Here is a 27,058-nt window from a genome sequence, read left to right as displayed (position 1 = left end):
TGGAGACTATGTTGAATTGGCTCTCTCACAGCGGTTTGGTTTGTCAGGTTGGTCCAGTTTGGTCCAGTTTGGTCCAGTTTGCTCCAGTTTGCTCCAGTTTGCTCCAGTTTGCTCCAGTTTGCTCCAGTTTGCTCCAGTTTGTTCCAGTTTGTTCATTCCTAGAAGTCTAGTTCATGTTTAGATTAGCATTAACATTTAGTTTAGCCTTTAGCTTAGTTCATGTGTGTTTAGTTTAGTACTTAGCTTAGCAGTCAGCATAGGTCGTGTGTTTGTGTTTGGTTTTGTGTATATTAGGCTTTTCTTTTGTTACTATTGAGTATCTTTTTGTTAAACATCTCTGTGTGTCCGCCCCCTCTTGTCCAGTCTAGCCCTAAAAGCGTTAAGCCGTTTAGCTACCTAGCTAACCATCAAAAATTAAGTTCTCCTTTAACCTTAACTTTTTACTTAACAAACTATATTTATGTACATAAATGCCATTCAGATGTTAGAGGTGTGTTAATAATGTCAAATAATAGATAATATGTAATATCTTACCATGTTTTTTTATTGTAAGGTGATGAAGTATCTCAGATATTCAAATTCTCGTGCACGTCAAAGTTGTTCGTGCACATGTGCAGTTTTGACCATATGACCCAACATAATAATTTCTATTACACTTTAAGCAGCTTACTTTCATTATTATGTACAATTTACTAAGTTCATTTTTTCAGTGTAGTGTGTAAAACATGCTGCTAATAATAATATAATATAAATAATAATAACTGTTAATATTATAATAATAACTGTTTTTGTCCATCTGTCTGTTGTCTGTCTTATTAGAACGATGCCAAAGTCCTACAAAGGAAATGGAGCTGGAAGAGCAGACCTACAGTTCTGATATATGGTCTGAAGATTGAGTGTGGATATCTTTGGAAATAACGAACGAGGTAAATATAGTATCCATTAAAGACCTAGAAGAACCATCTGAAGATTTAACCTCAAACAGAGAGACACATTATGGATTTGTTTGAGCCAAACCAGTTTAAAAAGTGAAATCCCTCATGTGCACTTTATTTTACATACCAACATACTGTATATGTCTTACAGGCAGCAGAATAAAGCATGGTCCCTACCTGAGAGGAGAGGACATACCGTTTACAAATTTACATCCTGCAACGCTCTGTATTTATTTACAATACAAAATAAGCCCAACCCACTTCGGACACACATCACAGTGACTGCTCTCCATCATGGACCGATTCGTCATCTAAAATCAGAGACATGGTTTACTCCAGCAAGCAACAGACGCAGAGGAAAAATTGGGAGAACATGAAGTTCATGGAGTTAGCCAGGAGTACCACAGACAACCAAGAACACCACCAATTGAAGAGATGGTGTAAATAAAAACCTCATGAAAACAATTGCCACAGAATTAAGAAAATCCATCCAGATACATGACAACATTCTGATGGAATTGTACCTCACACTGCAAGTTATGAATGAGTGAGACCAGTTTGTTCAGTACACTGGGTTACACAGAAACAGGGATTAGCATCTTGTACACCTGTACTACTGTACTTAGATGCAACAGGAGGTGTGGCGCCTACAATACCTAAACAAAATTGAAGAATCCTGTATTACTCCCTTACCTTACCTGGAAAAGATCGAGATGCTTCTCCTCTATCAACTCCCCCACTAACATTTTTAAAACAGTTGGTGCTTAAATTGTCCAGGTATACCAGCCTCAGAGTTCATAATGTGGAGACTGATTACAGCTGAGCTTTGATGCAGGCTGGTATTTTGGTATTTAACAGAGAGCACATTGATGTATACCTGGTTAAAACATATGCACTGCCAAGAAGTGCAAGTCATGGGCAGAAATAAAGTCATTTACAATTTTGCATCTTCACTCTGCTCATATTATCAAGGCAGTTGTTTCTGTTATTGCACAGTAGAATATTGACCGTGGACTTAAAGATTTCTCCACCTATATTTTACCAGACTGCAGAACACTCTTGTTTTGGAGGAAGGCTGTGAGAGTTTTAGGCACTTCAGTACTGTTTTGTTGGCAAAGCAGCTGTCTTGAAATTCTCAAGGACCTTACACTCAAGGAAAGATCACAACTCCTTGGGTATTATACAGATGATGACAAGCCAGAAGTCTGAGATGATGCAAAGAAGAAGTTAAAACCACAGTGGATATAAAAGACAATGATGAAGACAATGCCTGTCATTGTCCTGAAAGTTCTTTTGGACAATAATTTTGGAATCTTTCATCTGTGAAGTGGGACAATGCTAGGGGATAAAAGAACAGATGATGACCTTACTTCAGGTCAAACAAGAGACATGAACTGTCATGTTGAGAATTGGTTTGGCATAACAAAAACATCCATTCTTCAAAATGGAAAGTTGATCTACACTTTGCGACACACAAGACTTTGTGACACTGTGGCCCCATGAACTGTTGAATGGTGAAGTCAGTTTATAATTACAGTGGGGCCAAAAAGTATTTAGTCAGCCACTGATTGTGCAAGTTCTCTTACTTAGAAAGATGAGAGAGGTCTGTAATTTTCATCATAGGTAAACTTCAACTATGAGAGACAAAATGAGAAAAAAAATCCAGGAAATCACATTGTAGGATTTTTAAAGAATTTTTTTGTAAATTATAGTGGAAAATAAGTATTTGGTCAATAACAAAAGTTCAACTCAATACTTTGTAACATAACCTTTGTTGGCAATGACAGAGGTCAAACGTTTCCTGTAATTCTTCACCAGGTTTGCACACACTGTAGCTGGTATTTTGGCCCATTCCCCCATGCAGATCTCCTCTACAGCAGTGATGTTTTGGGGCTGTCGCTGGGCAACACAGACACCACAAATTTTCTATGGGGTTGAGGTCTGGAGACTGGCTAGGCCACTCCAGCACCTTGAAATGCTTTTTACGGAGCCACTCCTTCGTTGCCCGAGCGGTGTGTTTGGGATCATTGTCATGCTGGAAGACCCAGCCACATTTCATCTTCAATGCTCTCACTGATGGAAGGAGTTTTTGGCTTAAAATCTCACGATACATGGCCCCGTTCATTCTTCCCTTAACACGGATCAGTCGTCTTGTCCCCTTTGCAGAAAAACAGCCCCAAAGCATAATGTTTCCACCCCCATGCTTCACAGTAGGTATGGTGTTCTTGGGATGCAGCTCAGCCTCCAAACACGACGAGTTGAGTTTTTACCAAAAAGTTCCATTTTGGTTTCATCTGACCACATGATATTCTCCCAATCCTCTTCTGGATCATCCATATGCTCTCTGGCAAACTTCAGATGGGCCTGGACATGTACTGGCTTAAGCAGGGGGACACACCTGGCACTGCAGGATTTGAGTCCCTCTCGGCGTAGTGTGTTACTGATGGTAGCCTTTGTTACTTTGGTCCCAGCTCTCTGCAGGTCATTCATCAGGTCCCTCCGTGTAGTTCTGGGATTTTTGCTCACCGTTCTCATGATCATTTTGACCCCACGGGATGAGATCTTGACCCCAAGGGAGATTATCAATGGTCTTGTATGTCTTCCATTTTCTTACAATTGCTCCTACAGTTGATTTATTCACACCAACCTGCTTGCCTATTGTAGATTCACTCTTCCCAGCCTGGTGCAGGTCTACAATTTTCTTCCTGGTGTCCTTCGACAGCTCTTTGGTCTTGGCCATGGTTGAGTTTGGAGTCTGACTGTTTGAGGCTGTGGACAGGTGTCTTTTATACAGATAACGAGGTCAAACAGGTGCCATTAATACAGGTAACGAGTGGAGGACAGAAGAGCTTCTTAAAGAAGAAGTTACAGGTCTGTGAGAGCCAGAAATCTTGCTTGTTTGTGGGTGACCAAATACTTATTTTCCACCATAATTTACAAATAAATTCTTTAAAAATCCTACAATGTGATTTCCTGGATTTGTTTTTCTCATTTTGTCTCTCATAGTTGAAGTGTACCTATGATGAAAATTACAGACCTCTCTCATCTTTCTAAGTAGGAGAACCTGCACAATCAGTGGCTGACTAAATACTTTTTGGCCCCACTGTATCTGAGGGAGATGGAAGAAAGGGAAAATGAGAGGGAGATAGAAGCAGCAGAGAACGAGGAGAGAAGATGGAGAGAGGCTGAGGAGAGGGAGGAAAGAAGAGAAAGGGAAAGAATAGAACGAGAGGAGAAGAGAGAGCAAGAGGCGCACCAGAGAGAGGAAAAGCGAGAGCGAACGACGCAAGAAAGAGAGGAGAGGAGAGTCCAGGAAGCAAGAATGAGGGAGGAAAGGAGAGATAGGGAGGCAAGAGAGAGAGGAAAGGTTTATTAAAATCTTAGAGATTCTAATGAAAAAATAAATAGTTGAAAATCAAAGTGTTGTAGTATTATTGTATGTTGTGAGAAAGAAAATGCGTTGGCAAATAATAGAAATAAAGGATTTTCTTTTTAATTTAACCTTAATTAAAAATAGAAAAAGTGTAAAAATTGAAAACTAATTAAAATTTGGAATTTGAAAATTATGCTAAGAAAGTTTTACTTTTAAATAATGCATAAACTGTTAATGGCAAGAGACAATCAAGAACTGTAGAACAAAATGTAAAAACAAACAACATGAACCTATTAACAAAACATTTCATAATCATGCTCATGAAGAGCTGGTATGCTGTGCTGTGGTGCTGAGACAGCTGCAGCCAGATGCTTTCTTCCATCAAGGTCAGTGATGAGGTCTGCACCAATGAAATACAGCTGTGTTTAGGTTGCAGTACGATCTCGGGTTCACATGCTGTAAAATAACTGTAGTTTAGTTTTTACATGTTGTTGTAGTTGTTTCATGTTTTTACTGGTTTTGAATTGTTTTATTTATTATTATAATTATTCTAATTTGTTTGTATGTTACCTATCTAAAATCCAAAAAGTGTGTTGAATTTCAATCTTTACTCAGAAGCTGTTTTTTACTTTTTTCCATAATTGTTCTAGAGTAATTATTAATATGTGACAGATTTATCATGTTGTAATTTATTTCATCATGATACATAATCATGGTAATGTACTGTAGTGTACTGGTGCTAACGCAGTACTTACATTATTTCTGAAGTAAAAAATCAATCATTTCTCTTCTGCGATTTACTGCTCTTTGCTGTCTCAGTGTGGAGTCGTGATTCAAGACTTGATTAACCGTTAAGTGGCGCAAAAAGACGATAAATAAAATTTTGGCGAATGGGGCTTGTAATTAAAACGCGGTGTGTAACTATAGTGATGTTACGTCATTAAAGCATAGACAACGGGTGTGTTCGAAAACCTAGGGAGCTGCCTTGCTGCCTTACTGTCTACATAGGCAGCTGCCTCAGTAAAATCCAGAGAGGATTTTAATAAGTCATCGACTTATAAGGCAGCTTATTCGAATGTACTACGTAGCGATAACATTGGATTTCGCTTACGAAGCTAACATAGTTAGCATCATGCTATTTAAACCAATGGGATGCGGTGGCACATTGCGCTAGCGTGTCAGATAACATCTCCCTCTGTGTACCGAAAACGATTAAACTGTCCCTGATAAGCCCGAACTTGCCAATAAAAACACTTGTACACGTTTATACAGATTAAAAAGTAATAATAATTTATTTACATTTAAAAATTAAAACTCAATAAAAAACAAGAACACAACAAGAACTCAGCACGTTTTCTCCACTCAAATGATCCACAGGTGAGTTTAATAACTAGCAGCAGAAACAGCGTCCTGTAATAAGAGTCCCAATACCGCTAGATCCCACTGTCACTCTGTTCATTGTAGTGCTGCTGGGTCCTAGTGCCCTATAGTTCACCTACCATACTGCGCTCCATGTGTCTCCTACATGCAGTGACCCACAGTAATACTCAGTATGAGCAGAAAGACGCGACTAACTTACACTTTTACATTTAGTTCTTATTGTTATATTCTGAATTGTGTTTGTTTGTAAACTGTGAATTAGTTCTTAATCTGGTCGTGATGTTAGTGAATTAAACCTACATCTCGCTAATGGTCTGACCGATGAGCTGTCTGATCTGACATGCTGCTTAAGCCTGGCTAGCTCAGTCAGTAGCTCATGAGACTCTTAATCTCAGGGTTGTGGGTTCGAGCCCCACGTTGGGAGAGTATCTTCATTTAACAGCTACGGAAACTAAAAGGATGTTCTTCCACTTTGAACAGCTGGTCTCAGGTGACTTGTAGGACTGTTGTTTACTGGATGTTTTTCAGTTACTATTCTGTGGGACTACACATTGTTGTTGTGTCTCATATCCGTTTGATCAACAGGCAGGTTGTGCAATAAAAGACACTCGTCCCTGGGTGGGCTCGAACCACCAACCTTTCGGTTAACAGCCGAACACGCTAACCAATTGTGCCACAGAGACACACGCGCAACTAGTTCATTGGACAGTACACATGGGTCACATGATTTGCTAACGTTTACCTCAGGCTTTACCACCCTGTTCTTGTGCCATCTTTATTCTGGATTCATTTCACCTAATTAACGTGGCATGACCTTTATAAATGCTTACAATCAATTTTGTCAATGGCAAAAATAAATAAATAAATAAGTAAAAAGAGAACTGCTGTGTAATTTAGTGAATTCTTACACTGCACATGGCAGAAAACTAAAAGAAATTTAGACCGTGTAGAATAAAAGTATTAGGAAAGTATGAGGTTCAGCTTTTATTTATTCTTAAAAGAAAAATACATGAATCTCACACGAAGATCTGTTCTGCTCAACAACAGTAAAGCTCTCCATCGTTTCTGTGTGGCAGCTCCATAACTGAAGGGCTGTCAGTGTCGGGTATGAATCGGGTATGTGGGTATACGCCCTACCTTTTTACGTAGGCCGCATAGCTCAGTTGGTTAGAGCGTGGTGCTAATGACGCCAAGGTCGTGGGTTTGATCCCTGTACGGGCCACACCCTCTTTTGAACTTAAACTAACAAACAAGTGAGCTTTCTCTAACTAGGAGGTCCTATTGACCTGGTCTTCAAATGTTGTCTCTGACAAGTGTTAAACTGCACAACCCAACAAGTTAAAATAACCCATCATGTCTTCTGTCCAGTATTTACACAGTGCTGGTTGCCAAATAACACATTTTCACCTGCAATCGGCCTTTTCTTTCCTGTATACCAAATACAGTCACCGGTGCAGGTCTACAACACGTTACAAAAACACTTGGGACAAAAAAACCATAAACACTCTCTCATTTTTATATATTATAAAAATAAAATAATAATAATAATAATAAAGTCACAAATCTGTACACAAGCAACAAGCTGTAATTTATTTCTAGCACCACTAGATGAAAACGATGTTTGTACAACATTTTAAACTTGTGTTAAAGTAAGAGGCTATTCATTTATGCAAACTTAGCATTCATAATATTAAGAATTCTTGACATTTGATGATTAATGATCATATCAGAATCAGAATCAGAATCAGAATCGGGCTTTATTGGCCAAGTATGCTCACACATACAAGGAATTTGTTTTTGGTTACACAGATGCTTGCAGTGCACGAAAAATACAGTAAAGACAATCTTATTCACACAGCTTACACTCTCTCTAACACACACATTCATACCTGTAAACATAGAAAACATTGTAAACATTTAGCATGTGCAATTTACATTGAGGTTTTAAAAAAGGTGCAGTTTTGTGCAATATAAAAACTATAGAAAATAGAAAAAAATATATAAATAAAAAATGGAAGTAAAAGTGAAAATCCTGTGTATGCTATTACATAAATTAAATAGGTAGTTTTGATGTGCAAGAGTCCCGGGCATTAACAGTACAGTAGTGTTCAATTGTTCATGAGCGTAATGGAGTTTGGATAAAAGCTTCTCTGTAGCCTGGTCGTTCGGGTCTTCATGTGGCTGAAGCGTCGGCCTGATGGAAGGCACCGAAACAGGTGATGGCCAGGATGAGACGGGTCAGTGATGATTTTCTCTGCACGCTTCCTGGTTCTGGAGGCATGCAGGTCCAGCAGTGTGGGCAGCTTTACACCGATGGTCCTCTTTGCAGACTTGATGATGCGCTGCAGTCTCTTGGTGTCATGTTTTGTGACAGCGCTGCCCCACACTGTGATGGATGTGGTGACGATGGACTCTATGATGGCTGTGTAGAACTGCACCATCAGCTCTTGGGGTAGGTTGAACTTCCTCAGCTGGTACAGGAAGTACATTCTCTGTTGAGCCCTCTTGATGATGGAGTTGATGTTGCTGTCCCACTTCAGGTCCTTGGAGATCGTTGTGCCCAGGAACTTGTAGGACTCCACAGCCATCAGTTCTGTCTAGGATGGTGAGTGCTGGCAGGGTTGGGGGGCTCCTCCTGAAGTCCACGGTCATCTCAACTGTTTTAGCTGTGTTCAGCTCCAGATTGTTCTGACTGCTCCAGAGGACAACCTGATCAACCACCCGTCTATAAGCAGACTCATCACTGTCACTAATGAGACCACTGATGGTCAGTACCGCGTTACTTAGTAACGCGTTACTCTAATCTGACCACATTTTTCAGTAACGAGTAATCTAACGCGTTACTATTTCCAATCCAGTAATCAGATTAAAGTTACTTATCCAAGTTACTGTGCGTTACTATTTTTGTCATTTTCCTTAGTGAAAAGATATTTTTGCTTTCTTCTTGGCAGGGGCGGAGCCAGGGGGTGGCCAATGGTTGCCATGGCCACCATAAAGTAATCTTCGGCCACCCCTCTGGCCCCCCCACCACCGCTTTGCCGGCAATTTTTTTTGCGGAAGCATTTCTGCAGGCAGGAGCAGCGCACCTCAGATGAGTAGTTCTTCACCAAAACAGTGCAGTAATACACTCAACATAAATGTCAACCACCAACACCATTACAGAAGAAGTACTATTTAGTAGTATTCGTGGCGCGCTACGAGTAAAAGCGCCAGCTGGCTCTGCGCATTCCAGTGTTGCCAGATTGGGCGATTATCCGCCAAATTGGGCGGATTTTGTTGGAAAACAATTTAATAGCAGGTAAATAACACTTCTATTTAAAAGAAAATCTTCCGTTTTAAGAAGCTCAAGCATTGTAGAAGGCTATTAAAAGTAAAGTCAATTTTCAATGCTGATTTAGTAATAGTGTTGGTCAGTCTGTATCATATTCTTGAAAGAAAATTAAAATTTGTTTTCCATGCATTCACACTAGCATGTTCTGGGATTCAATTAAGTCTCATCAGTGCACACAAGTTGGCAGCCAAATGATAAAGTATTGCAAAGGAATATCTTTGAAATATTCCGCATTATATAACTAATAAAGTAACTTGTAATATAACTTAGTTACTTTTAAAATCAAGTAATCCATAAAGTAACTAAGTTACTTTTTAAAGGAGTAATCAGTAATCAGATTACTTTTTCAAGGTAACTAAGCCATCACTGGATGAGACCAATGACTGTAGTGTCATCTGCAAACTTCAGGATTTTAACAGAGGAGTCCATGGAGGTACAGTCATTTGTGTACAGCGAGAAGAGCAGTGGGGAGAGTACACAACCCTGTGGGGCACCCGTGCTGATGGTTCGGGTCCCTGAAGTACACTTTCCCAGCCTCACCTGCTGTTTTCTGCCAGTAAGAAAGTCAGTTATCCACTGGCAGGTGGAGGCTGGTACGCTGAGTTCAGTCAGTTTGCTGTGTAGTTGTGCTGGAATAATTGTGTTGAAGGCTGAGCTGAAGTCCAGGAAAAGAATTCTTGCATAAGTTCCCGGGTGATCAAGGTGTTGAAGGATGAAGTGGAGACCCATGTTCACTGCATCGTCCACCGACCGGTTGGCCCGATAGGCAAATTGCAGGGGGTCTAGCAGGGGGTCCGTGATTTCCTTAATGTGGTTGAGAACCAGTCTTTCAAAGGACTTCATGACCACAGAGGTCAGGGCAACAGGTCTGTAGTCATTTAGTCCTGTGGTAGTTGACTTTTTGGGAATGGGTATTATTGTGGAGCATTTAAAACAGGATGGAACCACACACAGCTCCAGTGATCTGTTGAAGATCTTAGTGAAGACAGGTGCAAGCTGGTCTGCACAGGTCCTCAGGCCCTGGGCCTTCTTGACTTTCTGTTTTTTAAAAAGTCTCAGCACGTCTTCCTCGCAGATCTTCAGGCAGGCTGGATGGGTGGCTGATAGTCAGATGGGTGTGAAGTGGTGTTGGATGGGAGCTCGTTGCTGGGCTGTTCAAACCTGCAGTAGAATCTGTTAAGGTCGTCGGCCAGTTGACGATCTCCATTGTCTGTGTAGGTGGCCTTTTGTAGCTGGTGATGTTCTGCAGACACCTCCAGGCGGTTGATGGCTCATTTGTGGACATCATACTGCTTAGCTTGTTGGAGTATGGGCCCTCTCCGGAACAAAACTATGTCGGGACTCCAGTGAAGGTGAGCCAGGATGCGATGAAGGCGATCACCGAATCCGGAAAGCCCACCTTTCCACTGAGCATGCTGGTGCTCACGTCCTCTTCTTCCTCGGACAAAGGAGGAAATGCCCCTCGAGCCCAGTGCCACGTTTTAGAGTGTAATGTTTTTTGGGGTGTTTTACTGTTACCACAGCAGTACATTGTTGTTTAGCCTAGGGGCAAGTTTAAGTTGATTTTGTATAATGGGTTTTTAAGTTATAAGTTTAAAAGATTTTTTTTACGAATATTTACATTTTTTTTACTCAATCACAGAATATGTTTCATTTCGGGTGCAAATGTTTATATGCCATGACCACGTGTTGTTCATGGGTTTGTATCGGTGAGTAATGTTCTCGTAAATAGTGTTTTTTGCCGTTGCGCTCGTGTGTGATATGTTCATGTTGTTAATAAATGGCGAATTGTTGAGAAAAACAGGTTTTTCTTCCATTCTGGAACCTTTTCACCCATGTTTAGGGGAAAAAATTACCAAAGAGTCTCAGATTACCAAAGGGTTTTTTTAGGGTTTTAAGCCAAACCAATAGCCCAAACTATACCAAACTCGGCCCAGAGCGTGCGCGGTGGTGAGACGCATGACATCACACGGTCCTTTTTCGTCTAGCTCAAATAAAAAAAAAAACATGTTTAGGGGAAAAAATTACCAAAGCGTCTCGGATTACCAAAGGTTTTTTTTAAGCCAAACCAATAGCCTGAACTTTACCAGATTCGTCCTGGAGGGTCGACCGCGCCAAGCTGCACCAAATGGCACAGTCAGTTTCTGAAAGATTTTTTCGGTAAGGCTCTAACACTGTGATATTTTTTTGGCTGAAAGGGTTAAGTCAAGTGGTAAACGCTTCGGTCACTTGGTGCGGCTTGGCGAGGGGATCACCGTGGACAAGTTTGGTGAAGTTTGGTACTTTGGTTCGACCTAAAAATGATAAAAACCACTTTGGTTATCCGGGTCATTTCGGTGATCCTAACCCCTAAACATTAAGGTTTTGCCAAAACAAAGTCTCAAAACGGAACGTGTCATTTGATGCGTCTCGGCACGGCAGACCCTCCTGTACAGTTTTGGTAAGGTTTCGACCTTGGGTTCATCCAAAAAAAATACTAACCCAGCACCTTTAGTTCCCTACTTTGGGAACGATGACACTTGGGGACAAACTGATGCCATCTGGGCGACCCACTCATCGCGGCGGTGTTGTATATGACATCAGTTGGGCTCAAAACGACCTGGGAGGCTGTCATGACTGTTTGGTAATCTAATACCAGTTTTGTAATCCCACCCTTTCCAGCTCGAAATTTGAATTTTTGGCAATCTGACACCGCCGTCGTGCCTCACTCGACCCTATAGGGTTGCGCTTCAGGTTTCATGTCGCCAAGACCTTTTTTCAGGCCTCCGATCTAAAAAGCGACCTCACAGTCACGTCCGAACCATTTATAAAGGTCATGTCACGTTCATTAGGTGAAATGAAGCCAGAATTAAAGTATTCTTACTTTCAGTGATTAAATTACTCAGGTTAGAAAGTCCTGATACACAGCACATGCTCACCTGACTCTCTCTCAACCATGCTAACTTTAATCGTTAAAGTTGGTGTGGCCAGTACGGGGATCGAACCCGTGGCGTTATTAGCACCACGCTCTAACCAACTGAGGTAACCGGCCAGTTAATCTGTTCTCTCTTTAGATCTTTGTACATAATTCTACACTAACTCCATTCAACCAGCTGCATGGCAGCACAAAAACAATTTGAGATTATGCACACTTACAGTGAAGATCTGCAGAAATGAGCATCTCCTAAACTGAATTTGGTCGTTATTGTACCAGAAATGCTTTTCATGTTATTTTAATGATCCGAGATCTTAGTCCTACTTCAGACATCATTGTCTGGTCATTTCTTATGTTCAGACTTTCTTAATACACATCTAAGAGGTTTTGTGGGTTCTTATATGTGTGAACTATCTAAACTATACTGTATTGTGGTACATTTATTCAGCCTTCATCAGTTTAGACCCGCCCACTTAACCACCAATTTGCCTCCACAGTGAGCTTGGATAGAGAGAGAATATATTATTTGTGTGTACGTCCAATGAAACAGCTGTGCTGTTGGCTGTGCGCATGTCTCTGTGGCACAATCGGTTAGCGCGTTCGGCTGTTAACCGAAAGGTTGGTGGTTCGAGCCCACCCAGGGACGAGAGTCTTTTATTGCACAACCTGCCTGATGATCAAACAATTAAACTTCAGTGTATATTATCTGGAAACAGATGCTCTTCATATAGAAATAGGCTTTACATTTGCTTGATGGTAATAACTCTTAGTGAAGTGTAAACGAACAGTTAAACATCAATTCAGGTTGTTTTTAGTTCAACTGGGAAAAAATATTAACAGTAGCTAAACTTCCTAAAACCCAGAATCCTACATTCATTCAACAAAGTTCACAAACTACATGATTTAATGAGTGAAAACTTGATGTTTTGAGCCCCTCTGGTGTGCAGGCTGGTACTGTGTATCAGCACTACTTACTGTGTGCAGGACCTGAGTCGTATCTGCTCCAGTCACTGGTCTGCAGCATTAAGCTCAGTCAGGAACTTTAAGAAATATACAGTTTAGATAGTTCACACATATAAGAACCCACAAAACCTCTTAGATGTGTATTAAGAAAGTCTGAACATAAGAAATGACTAGACAGTGATGTCTGAAGTAGGACTGAGATCTTGGATCATTAAAATAACATGAAACTGCTGCATTTCTGATGCAATAACAAACAAATTCAGTTTAGTAGAGCACTCAGTTTTGCAGATCTTCACTGACAGTGTGCAGAATCTCAAATTGTTTTTGTGCTACAATGCAGCTGGTTGAATGGAGTTAGAGTAGAATTATGTACAAAGATCTAAAGGGAATAGCTGAATGGCCGGTTAGCTGAGTTGGTTAGAGCGTGGTGCTAATACCATGTTTGCGGGTTCGATCCCTGTATGGGCCACACTCAGTTTAATGATTAAAAGTAGCATGGTTGAGAGAGAGTCAGGTGAGCATATTCTGTGTATCAGGACTTTCTAACCTGAGTAATTTAATCACTGAAAGTAAGAATATCACCCTGTTCTTCTGCCATCTTTAATTCTGGCTTCATTTCACCTAATGAACGTGGCATGATCTTTATAAATGGTTACAATCAATTTTGTCAATGGCAAAGATAAATAAATAAATTAAAAGAGAACTGCTGTGTAATTTAGTGAATTCTTGCACTGCACAAGGCAGAAGACTAAAAGAAATTTAGAGCGTGTAGAATAAAAGTATTAGGAAAGTATGAGGTTAAAAGCATCAGCTTTTATTTATTCTTAAAAGAAAAATACATTAACCTCAGTCATCTCACACGAAGATCTGTTCTGCTTAACAACAGTAAAGCTCTCCATCGTTTCTGTGTGGCAGCTCCATAACTGAAGGGCTGTCAGTGTAGAATCGGGTATGTGGGTATACGCCCTGCCCTTGTACACAGGCTGGTTAGCTCAGTTGGTTAGAGCGTGGTGCTGATCGCGGGTTCAATCCCTGTACGTGCCACTGTCTCCTTTGGACTTAAACTAACAAACAAGTGATCCTTCTCTAACTAGCAGGTCATATTGACCTGGGCTCCAAACGTTGTCTCTGACAAGTGTGAGATCTTTTTAATGCCCCTCTCATTCAGGTCAGAAACATGCCATTATTTCAATTAGCCAAACTTAATGACCCTTCTGTAAATGGTTTAATGTGCACACTGCTGCTACTGGCTTGTTTTTCTTTTCTACAATGTAAGTTCATACCTTCAGGTTCATGTTATTTGAGATCTCTACATAGATTTCTTCCTCATGTACAGAAAGACGCAGTTCAGTTTGAGAAGCTCACAGCGGGAGAGCGAGTGAGTCTGCGCGTTTAAATGAATCAAATGAGTCGATTCTTTAATCCGGTTCTTTAAGTCAAAAGACGAGAATAGAAAGAGTCGATTCACTAAGTTGATAGTACTCAGCAATGAGCCGTTAGAAGCTGAAGGAGTCGATTCTTTTTGATGAAGTCAACATTTTATATGTTATACAAACTACTTAAAAGAGTCGGATCAATATCATTATGCCTAGTTCACACTACACGATTTTTGCCCTGATTTTCACTCGGCGATTGATTTTCCGGGTCTGGAGCAACTCAGCGTTTGCTCGGCGATCAAAACTCGGCTCTCAGTCGCAAAGTGTGAACTATCCAACAACTCGACCTGCCTGGCTCGCCGAGCGCTCAGCGACTGGATTGAGTTTACTAGCACGATCTCAGACGGGCAACTGGGAATGAGTGACATGTCGAACAGCCAATGAGAACGTAAGATACAGCGTGAGGGGAAATGCAGGAGAGGACAGGGGACAGGGGCTTAATTAATATAGTTTATATCAGGATACACCGGCACACACACGTTTTACAGTATTTCTGATTTGATCGTCCTCTACAAAACATAATACCCACGCTGCATTGCAAAACTTACTACAAAACAAGCCATATACTGTTCGTGTTGCCAAATCCCCTCAGATTCATTTATTTTTCCTCCTTGATATTACGCTGCACATTAGCGCACAACCCTTTGATCTCTCGCTACTTGTTGACGTTCATTTTTTTGGACGTGTTATCATTAAACTTCTCGTCACTTCTCACGTGTGTTTTTGGAAAAAAAAAAAGAAAGAAAGAAAGAAAAAAGGGAGACCAGAGAAGCTCGTCTGCGATTCCAGTTGGTGATGGATCGTGTAGTGTGAAACCCCCTATCGCCGATCAGTCGTGTAGTGTGAAATATACACCGACTGAAGGACTCCCGAGTGCAAGAGATTCAGTCGTGTAGTGTGAAATATACACCGACCGAAAGACTCCCGAGTGCAGGAGATTCAGTCGTGTAGTGTGAAATATACACCGACTGAAAGACTCCCGAGTGCAAGAGATTCAGTCGTGTAGTGTGAAATATACACCGACTGAAAGACTCCCGAGTGCAAGAGATTCAGTCGTGTAGTGTGAAATATACACCGACCGAAAGACTCCCGAGTGCAGGAGATTCAGTCGTGTAGTGTGAAATATACACCGACCGAAAGACTCCCGAGTGCAGGAGATTCAGTCGTGTAGTGTGAAATATACACCGACCGAAAGACTCCCGAGTGCAGGAGATTCAGTCGTGTAGTGTGAAATATACACCGACCGAAAGACTCCCGAGTGCAGGAGATTCAGTCGTGTAGTGTGAAATATACACCGACCGAAAGACTCCCGAGTGCAGGAGATTCAGTCGTGTAGTGTGAAATATACACCGACCGAAAGACTCCCGAGTGCAGGAGATTCAGTCGTGTAGTGTGAAATATACACCGACCGAAAGACTCCCGAGTGCAAGAGATTCAGTCGTGTAGTGTGAAATATACACCGACTGAAGGACTCCCGAGTGCAAGAGATTCAGTCGTGTAGTGTGAAATATACACCGACTGAAGGACTCCCGAGTGCAAGAGATTCAGTCGTGTAGTGTGAAATATACACCGACTGAAGGACTCCCGAGTGCAGGAGATTCAGTCGTATAGTGTGAAATATACACCGACTGAAAGACTCCCGAGTGCAAGAGATTCAGTCGTGTAGTGTGAAATATACACCGACTGAAGGACTCCCGAGTGCAAGAGATTCAGTCGTGTAGTGTGAAATATACACCGACTGAAGGACTCCCGAGTGCAGGAGATTCAGTCGTGTAGTGTGAAATATACACCGACTGAAGGACTCCCGAGTGCAAGAGATTCAGTCGTGTAGTGTGAAATATACACCGACTGAAGGACTCCCGAGTGCAGGAGATTCAGTCGTGTAGTGTGAAATATACACCGACTGAAGGACTCCCGAGTGCAGGAGATTCAGTCGTGTAGTGTGAAATATACACCGACTGAAAGACTCCCGAGTGCAAGAGATTCAGTCGTGTAGTGTGAAATATACACCGACTGAAAGACTCCCGAGTGCAAGAGATTCAGTCGTGTAGTGTGAAATATACACCGACTGAAAGACTCCCGAGTGCAAGAGATTCAGTCGTGTAGTGTGAACTGTACAGCGACCTGACGACTTGGAAAGTCGTGTAGTGTGAACTTGGCATTAGCTGTCATTTAAAAATGAATCGCGGGTCAATACAAAGACAAACCATCTCATCTAATGCAAAATAGAATAAATAATGTATAACAGTTTAATGATGCATCATACATACAGTGAAGCAAAACACAAAACCCCTAAACTTGTAAAAAGCTTCACTTAAATAATAATAAAATGTCAAAAATACATCAAATCACCGAAATATTATCTACATAACACAAACAGCAAAAACATGTGAATGTGGAAGCGTGTGTGTGTGTGTGTGTGTGTGTATGTTTATGAATATTAATAGAATAGATACGTATGTTAGACACGTATAGATACATGAAGTGATGTAGACACTGATGGTCTGACCGATGAGCTGTCTGTTCTGACCTGCTGTTTAAGCCCGGCTAGCTCAGTCGGTAGAGCATGAGACCCTTAATCTCAGGGTCGTGGGTTCGAGCCCCACGTTGGGTGAGTATCTTCATTTAACATCTACTGAAACCAAAAGGACGTTCTTCCACTTTGGACAGCCGGTCTCTGGTGACTTATCAGGTGGATGTTTGTGCTTGTAGGACTGTTGTTTACTGGATGGTTTTCAGTTACTTATTTCCACTATTCTGTGGGACTACACGTTGTTGTTGTGTCTCATATCCGTTTGATCAACAGGCAGGTTGTGCAATAAAAGGCCTGGGTGAGCTCGAACCACCAACTGTTCGGTTAACAGCCGAACACGCTAACCGATTGCGCCACAGAGACACAGACGTTTCATTGGATGGTACACATGGGTCACATGACTGGCTAAGGTTTACCTCAGGCTATACCACCCTGTTTATAATTTCACCCCTAGGAATATTTATATAACGGGCACTTAAGGCCCAGAAAGAAAGACACCCAGGTTCGAACACACTTGGAGACCAGAGACGTACTTCCAACACTTAGTTAATTTTATTAACAATTGTTTACAAAAGTTTCCACATGACAAGCCATGTTCTGAGACAGACACAATTAGTATAAAATGATTAGCCACATCACATTTAATACTCTATGGGTCCATTTACAATTTATGAACAAAACTGAGGCAGAAGGAACAGGGCTGAGGGCTTACCACGGCAGCGGAAAATATGGAAGTAAAGAAATCTCCTACACTACACACCACACGTGATCACACCGCACACCTCAATAACACCCAACGTGCTCTAGACTGCAGGGCAAGTGAAAAGGGTTCCACCACCAAAGTCTGTCTGCCTCCTGCTTTGGCCCACAGCTCCTGTCCGACCAGAGGAAAAGAAAGAAATCAAATAATTCTCCAATACAATAAACCATAAATCAAAATAAATGAAAACAATCATATAAACAAAATGTATTTATACAAAACAATAACTCAAAATACGACTCAGACGAAACAGTAGTTCCAGCAGAACACTATTGCCGGCAAAACAGTTCTTCAGGCAAAACAGCAGCACGCAGGAAACTGGAACCGAGCCAACATGATCCAGGCTAAAAGACCAGGATACAGCAATGCAGTTTTCAGCACAGTGAAAGTCAGAGTACAGACCAGCAGGCACAACAGCTACCGTAGTCACAGTAGTGTAACATGGCCGCTATTTCCACTCGACTGGAGGCGAAACACGCCAACAGAAATGCAGAGAGAACCCGCAACATAGCACCGGTACTACCAAACACAAGCCCACATGGCTTTTAATTGTTAAGAAGCGATTCACCGGGAGACACGAAGCCAAACTCGTCCATGCTGAAAGCCACCGGCACGGACGTCAGATGCCCCGGAGGAGGAAACAGCAGGAAGTGCCCCACAGGTAGTCAATCAATACCCATACTTATAGCATGGGAAAGGACCGCCAGCAATTTAAAGGTACCTACAAATCATCCTCAGCTGGAGAGCAATTTAGATCAAATCAACACAAAACCCCATACTGATACAATAAGTTTTTTTTATTTTTAGCACCTGGTCAGGGTCACGGTGGGTCCTTCTTTACTTGTTAACACTGAATGTAAATCAGGAACACATGCTGCACAATTTTTTGAAGGTAACCAATTATCATTGAGTTTAGTTTTAAATAATACACACATCTACTTTTTATGTCTCATCCTGCAACTGTTTCACATGTCTTTTTATCTAAAGAAATATTTTATAGGAGAGATGCTACATTTACCCGTCCTGCTCCTACTACAGGAAATTATAATGTAAATATTACAATAAATAAATAATAATAACTCTGTTTAACTGCCTTGGACATTAGCTTTGATGAAGAAAAAGCCGCTGGGTCAGTGTGTAACAGGAGGTTTGGAGTGAAGGTGGGTGTGTGTGGATAAAAGTCTCCCATCCAAGTACTAACCAGGACCGACCCGGCTTAGCTTCCGAGATTAGGTGTTCTCAGGGTGGTATGGCCATAAACTAGAGATGTTGTAAACAAGCTGCTTCTTATAGACGTCCGTCGTTCAGCCTTTCACTCCGCTGTGTGTCGTCTTTTACTTTCTCTGTTCTACACGCAGCTTTTCAAATAAAAGATCCTGAAACAGAGACAAAACACACAGAGAACCACACACACCGCTCAGCTGCTGCTGCTGATCCTCTTTCACCTGCATTTAGTACAAAACAAGTTTATTCCTTAATTATTTGTCTCTATACTAGAGGAGCGACTCTGTTCTTTTAGTTCATTTCAATAGAGTCGTTCAATAGAATCGGTTCGTTCCCCCCAACACTGTAGCTGAGAGATACAGGGCTAATGGAGATGTTTAAAGCTGCTGTTCAACTCCAGTCCAGTTGGTGGCGCTGGTGCGTCTTAAGTTGTTCTGCTAACCGCCATTAAACATCATAAGAAGAACAAGAAGCTGCTGCGTTTGTACTGTAGAGCCTCATCTGTAAGTAAAATATGTATTTAATTATAACCCTTATATTTAATTATAACCACATTCTAATTAATAATAAAACTAGAGTTCATAATAAAACATCACTGTGAGGATGAGGAGCTTTAACTCCAGTTTTATTTAAACAAACTCTTAGCTGCTCCGCTAACTGTTAGCATCACACATGATTCAGTACTGATGAACCGATTCATTGAACCGATGAATTAGTCGATTGTAACGGATTCAGAGTTTATTCATTATTAAATCTAACATTTTGATATAAACGCGTCACATTTTCAGCTTTGTTTACAGTTTGTAATGTTTGATAGAAACAGCGAGTTCTTGTAGCTTTGTTTACAGGTTGTTTTACAGGTTTATAGTAAAAGTTAAAAGTATTAGTACAGCACTGTTATTGGGAGTGGATGAGAAACTAGATGTAAAGAACATCAGACTTAATCATTTCACTTTGGACCACAAAACCACTTCCACCAAACTCAAAGGGTTGTTTCCCAGACAGGGATTAAGGCTTATAGTCCAGGACTACATTTAGCTTTAAATAGAGAATCTCCATTCAAAATGCTGTGTAGTCTAGGACTAGGCTTAATCCCTGTCTGTGAAACCAACCCAAAAAGTTCTATTAGAAGTCTTTTCTGTCTGATGCTGCTCAGTCCCACAATAGTTTCAACATTTTCACTCTGTTTACAGCCTCACAGCATTAAAAATAAACAGTTAAAACAGTCTGAAAGAATTTTCCTGGATTTCTCTTTAATAGGTAATAAAGTACATTTGTCTATCTGTCTGTCTGCCTGTCAGATCTTTTAATAATGCAGTCAGCAGAAGAGGGACACGTCACCCCCATAGATCTACAAAATGAAGGATTCCAAGAGAAACTAATAAAAAAGGAGGAGGAAGAAGATGGAAGTTACTTCTGTAAGTAAATGTGGAGCAATTTGCCATGTTAGTACAGTACAGTGTGGTTAGTATAGTAGAAATAATAAGAGAATGTGGATAGTGGGATTAGAACCTGTACTGTACCGTACTGTCATGTGGAGAAGTGCTGATACTTCCAGTCTGGATTAAATCTAAGTAGTATTTATTTGTGGGAACTAAACCCACAACCTTCAGTTTCCTCCAGTTGTTGAGTTTCTTCTTCACATGTTGATGAATTTCAGGTGAAGGATCTTTAATCCCTGTGGAACACGTCACCTCTGAGGAACACCTCACCCCAGAGGACCAACAGTGTGGAGGTTTCCAGATGAAGCCTGTGAAGAAGGAAGAACCTGAAGATAAAGATGAACTCAGTAAGATATTTTTTATCTTGAGTAAAATAAGATTTGGATTGAATAGAATCAGAGGAACCTGGGATGAAGCATCATACAGTGAAAGCTTGTATTGTGCTCATGCAGATCAGTGTGAGCAGGAAATGATGAATGCAGGATGAATCACGTTACAGGACTTTAGCATCAGATCTCAGTTTAACAATTACTAACAGTATTTATTATTTATAATGTTATAAATGTATTTGATTATTTATAATGTTATAAATGTATTTATTATTTATAATGTTATAAATGTATTAGATTATTTATAATGTTATAAATGTATTTGATTATTTATAATGTTATAAATGTATATGATTATTTATAATGTTATAAATGTATATTATTATTTATAATGTTATAAATGTATTTGATTATTTATAATGTTATAAATGTATTTGATTATTTATAATGTTATAAATGTATTTGATTATTTATAATGTTATTAATGTATTTGATTATTTATAATGTTATAAATGTATTTGATTATTTATAATGTTATAAATGTATTTGATTATTTATAATGTTATAAATGTATTAGATTTTTTTAAATGTTATAAATGTATTTGATTATTTATAATGTTATAAATGTATTTGATTATTTATAATGTTATAAATGTATTTGATTATTTATAATGTTATAAATGTATTTGATTATTTATAATGTTATAAATGTATTTGATTATTTATAATGTTATAAATGTATTTGATTATTTATAATGTTATAAATGTATTTGATTATTTATAATGTTATAAATGTATTTGATTATTTATAATGTTATAAATGTATTTGATTATTTATAATGTTATAAATGTATTTGATTATTTATAATGTTATAAATGTATTTGATTATTTATAATGTTATAAATGTATTTGATTATTTATAATGTTATAAATGTATTTGATTATTTATAATGTTATAAATGTATTTATTATTTATAATGTTATAAATGTATTTATTATTTATAATGTTATAAATGTATTTATTATTTATAATGTTATAAATGTATTTGATTATTTATGATGTTATAAATGTATTTGATTATTTATAATGTTATAAATGTATTTGATTATTTATAATGTTATAAATGTGTTTGATGATTTATAAAGTTATAAATGTATTTATTATTTATAATGTTATAAATGTATTTGATTTATATAATGTTATAAATGTATTTGATGATTTATAAAGTTATAAATGTATTTGATGATTTATAAAGTTATAAATGTATTTGATTATTTATAATGTTATAAATGTATTTATTATTTATAATGTTATAAATGTATTTATTATTTATAATGTTATAAATGTATTTGATTATTTATAATGTTATAAATGTATTTATTATTTATAATGTTATTAATGTATTTGATTATTTATAATGTTATAAATGTGTTTGATGATTTATAAAGTTATAAATGTATTTGCTTATTTATAATGTTATAAATGTATTTGATTTATATAATGTTATAAATGTATTTGATGATTTATAAAGTTATAAATGTATTTATTATTTATAATGTTATAAATGTATTTGATTTATATAATGTTATAAATGTATTTGATGATTTATAAAGTTATAAATGTATTTGATGATTTATAAAGTTATAAATGTATTTATTATTTATAATGTTATAAATGTATTTATTATTTATAATGTTATAAATGTATTTATTATTTATAATGTTATAAATGTATTTATTATTTATAATGTTATAAATGTATTTGATTATTTATAATGTTATAAATGTATTTATTATTTATAATGTTATAAATGTATTTGATTATTTATAATGTTATAAATGTATTTGATTATTTATAAAGTTATAAATGTATTTGATGATTTATAAAGTTATAAATGTATTTGATGATTTATAAAGTTATAAATGTATTTATTATTTATAATGTTATAAATGTATTTGATTTATATAATGTTATAAATGTATTTGATGATTTATAAAGTTATAAATGTATTTGATGATTTATAAAGTTATAAATGTATTTATTATTTATAATGTTATAAATGTATTTATTATTTATAATGTTATAAATGTATTTATTATTTATAATGTTATAAATGTATTTATTATTTATAATGTTATAAATGTATTTGATTATTTATAATGTTATAAATGTATTTATTATTTATAATGTTATAAATGTATTTATTATTTATAATGTTATAAATGTATTTGATTATTTATAAAGTTATAAATGTATTTGATGATTTATAAAGTTATAAATGTATTTATTATTTATAATGTTATAAATGTATTTGATTATTTATAATGTTATAAATGTATTTATTATTTATAATGTTATAAATGTATTTATTATTTATAATGTTATAAATGTATTTGATTATTTATAATGTTATAAATGTATTTATTATTTATAATGTTATTAATGTATTTGATTATTTATAATGTTATAAATGTATTTGATTATTTATAATGTTATAAATGTATTTGATTATTTATAATGTTATAAATGTATTTGATTATTTATAATGTTATAAATGTATTTGATGATTTATAAAGTTATAAATGTATTTGCTTATTTATAATGTTATAAATGTATTTGATTATTTATAATGTTATAAATGTATTTGATTATTTATAATGTTATAAATGTATTTGATTATTTATAATGTTATAAATGTATTTGATTATTTATAATGTTATAAATGTATTTGATTATTTATAATGTTATAAATGTATTTGATTATTTATAATGTTATAAATGTATATGATTATTTATAATGTTATAAATGTATATGATTATTTATAATGTTATAAATGTATTTGATTATTTATAATGTTATAAATGTATTTATTATTTATAATGTTATAAATGTATTTGATTATTTATAATGTTATAAATGTATTTATTATTTATAATGTTATAAATGTATTAGATTATTTATAATGTTATAAATGTATTTGATTATTTATAATGTTATAAATGTATATGATTATTTATAATGTTATAAATGTATATTATTATTTATAATGTTATAAATGTATTTGATTATTTATAATGTTATAAATGTATTTGATTATTTATAATGTTATAAATGTATTTGATTATTTATAATGTTATTAATGTATTTGATTATTTATAATGTTATAAATGTATTTGATTATTTATAATGTTATAAATGTATTTGATTATTTATAATGTTATAAATGTATTAGATTTTTTTAAATGTTATAAATGTATTTGATTATTTATAATGTTATAAATGTATTTGATTATTTATAATGTTATAAATGTATTTGATTATTTATAATGTTATAAATGTATTTGATTATTTATAATGTTATAAATGTATTTGATTATTTATAATGTTATAAATGTATTTATTATTTATAATGTTATAAATGTATTTGATTTATATAATGTTATAAATGTATTTGATGATTTATAAAGTTATAAATGCATTTGATGATTTATAAAGTTATAAATGTATTTGATTATTTATAATGTTATAAATGTATTTATTATTTATAATGTTATAAATGTATTTATTATTTATAATGTTATAAATGTATTTATTATTTATAATGTTATAAATGTATTTGATTATTTATAATGTTATAAATGTATTTGATTATTTATAATGTTATAAATGTATTTGATTATTTATAATGTTATAAATGTGTTTGATGATTTATAAAGTTATAAATGTATTTATTATTTATAATGTTATAAATGTATTTGATTTATATAATGTTATAAATGTATTTGATGATTTATAAAGTTATAAATGTATTTGATGATTTATAAAGTTATAAATGTATTTGATTATTTATAATGTTATAAATGTATTTATTATTTATAATGTTATAAATGTATTTATTATTTATAATGTTATAAATGTATTTGATTATTTATAATGTTATAAATGTATTTATTATTTATAATGTTATTAATGTATTTGATTATTTATAATGTTATAAATGTGTTTGATGATTTATAAAGTTATAAATGTATTTGCTTATTTATAATGTTATAAATGTATTTGATTTATATAATGTTATAAATGTATTTGATGATTTATAAAGTTATAAATGTATTTATTATTTATAATGTTATAAATGTATTTGATTTATATAATGTTATAAATGTATTTGATGATTTATAAAGTTATAAATGTATTTGATGATTTATAAAGTTATAAATGTATTTGATTATTTATAATGTTATAAATGTATTTATTATTTATAATGTTATAAATGTATTTATTATTTATAATGTTATAAATGTATTTGATTATTTATAATGTTATAAATGTATTTATTATTTATAATGTTATTAATGTATTTGATTATTTATAATGTTATAAATGTATTTGATTATTTATAATGTTATAAATGTATTTGATGATTTATAAAGTTATAAATGTATTTGATGATTTATAAAGTTATAAATGTATTTGCTTATTTATAATGTTATAAATGTATTTGATTATTTATAATGTTATAAATGTATTTGATTATTTATAATGTCATAAATGTATTTGATTATTTATAATGTTATAAATGTATTTGATTATTTATAATGTTATAAATGTATTTGATTATTTATAATGTTATAAATGTATTTGATTATTTATAATGTCATAAATGTATTTGATTATTTATAATGTTGTAAATGTATTTATTATTTATAATGTTATAAATGTATTTGATTATTTATAATGTTATAAATGTATTTATTATTTATAATGTTATTAATGTATTTGATTATTTATAATGTTATAAATGTATTTGATTATTTATAATGTTATAAATGTATTTGATTATTTATAATGTTATAAATGTATTTGCTTATTTATAATGTTATAAATGTATTTGATTATTTATAATGTTATAAATGTATTTGATTATTTATAATGTCATAAATGTATTTGATTATTTATAATGTTGTAAATGTATTTAATTATTTATAATGTTATAAATGTATTTGATTATTTATAATGTTATAAATGTATTTGATGATTTATAAAGTTATAAATGTATTTGATTATAATGTTATAAATGTATTTGATTATTTATAATGTTATAAATGTATTTGATTATTTATAATGTTATAAATGTATATGATTATTTATAATGTTATAAATGTATATGATTATTTATAATGTTATAAATGTATTTGATGATTTATAAAGTTATAAATGTATTTGATGATTTATAAAGTTATAAATGTATTTGATTATTTATAATGTTATAAATGTATTTATTATTTATAATGTTATAAATGTATTTGATTATTTATAATGTTGTAAATGTATTTAATTATTTATAATGTTATAAATGTATTTGATTATTTATAATGTTATAAATGTATTTGATGATTTATAAAGTTATAAATGTATTTATTATTTATAATGTTATAAATGTATTTGATTTATATAATGTTATAAATGTATTTGATGATTTATAAAGTTATAAATGTATTTGATGATTTATAAAGTTATAAATGTATTTGATTATTTATAATGTTATAAATGTATTTATTATTTATAATGTTATAAATGTATTTATTATTTATAATGTTATAAATGTATTTGATTATTTATAATGTTATAAATGTATTTATTATTTATAATGTTATTAATGTATTTGATTATTTATAATGTTATAAATGTATTTGATTATTTATAATGTTATAAATGTATTTGATTATTTATAATGTTATAAATGTATTTGATTATTTATAATGTCATAAATGTATTTGATTATTTATAATGTTGTAAATGTATTTAATTATTTATAATGTTATAAATGTATTTGATTATTTATAATGTTATAAATGTATTTGATGATTTATAAAGTTATAAATGTATTTATTATTTATAATGTTATAAATGTATTTGATTTATATAATGTTATAAATGTATTTGATGATTTATAAAGTTATAAATGTATTTGATTATTTATAATGTTATTAATGTATTTGATTATTTATAATGTTATAAATGTATTTGATTATTTATAATGTTATAAATGTATTTGATTATTTATAATGTTATAAATGTATTAGATTTTTTTAAATGTTATAAATGTATTTGATTATTTATAATGTTATAAATGTATTTGATTATTTATAATGTTATAAATGTATTTATTATTTATAATGTTATTAATGTATTTGATTATTTATAATGTTATAAATGTATTTGATGATTTATAAAGTTATAAATGTATTTGCTTATTTATAATGTTATAAATGTATTTGATTATTTATAATGTTATAAATGTATTTGATTATTTATAATGTTATAAATGTATTTGATTATTTATAATGTTATAAATGTATATGATTATTTATAATGTTATAAATGTATATGATTATTTATAATGTTATAAATGTATTTGATTATTTATAATGT

At 34.1% G+C, this 27,058-nt stretch overlaps 2 non-coding genes and 1 pseudogene across 2 annotated transcripts; 2 read left to right on the top strand and 1 right to left on the bottom strand.

Annotated features, from left to right (window-relative positions):
• The window catches only part of LOC134326210 (zinc finger protein 850-like), a 157,389-nt pseudogene that overhangs the window by 15,724 nt on the left and 114,607 nt on the right, over positions 1–27,058 (top strand).
• trnan-guu (transfer RNA asparagine (anticodon GUU)) lies at positions 6,298–6,371 on the bottom strand. Its single transcript has one exon. It is a non-coding gene; the product is annotated as a tRNA-Asn (tRNA).
• Positions 12,506–12,579, top strand: trnan-guu (transfer RNA asparagine (anticodon GUU)). Its single transcript has one exon. It is a non-coding gene; the product is annotated as a tRNA-Asn (tRNA).

Source organism: Trichomycterus rosablanca, chromosome 14, assembly GCF_030014385.1.
Source record: "Trichomycterus rosablanca isolate fTriRos1 chromosome 14, fTriRos1.hap1, whole genome shotgun sequence".
Lineage (NCBI taxonomy): Eukaryota > Metazoa > Chordata > Actinopteri > Siluriformes > Trichomycteridae > Trichomycterus > Trichomycterus rosablanca.
This window is presented reverse-complemented; position numbering and strand designations above follow the sequence as displayed.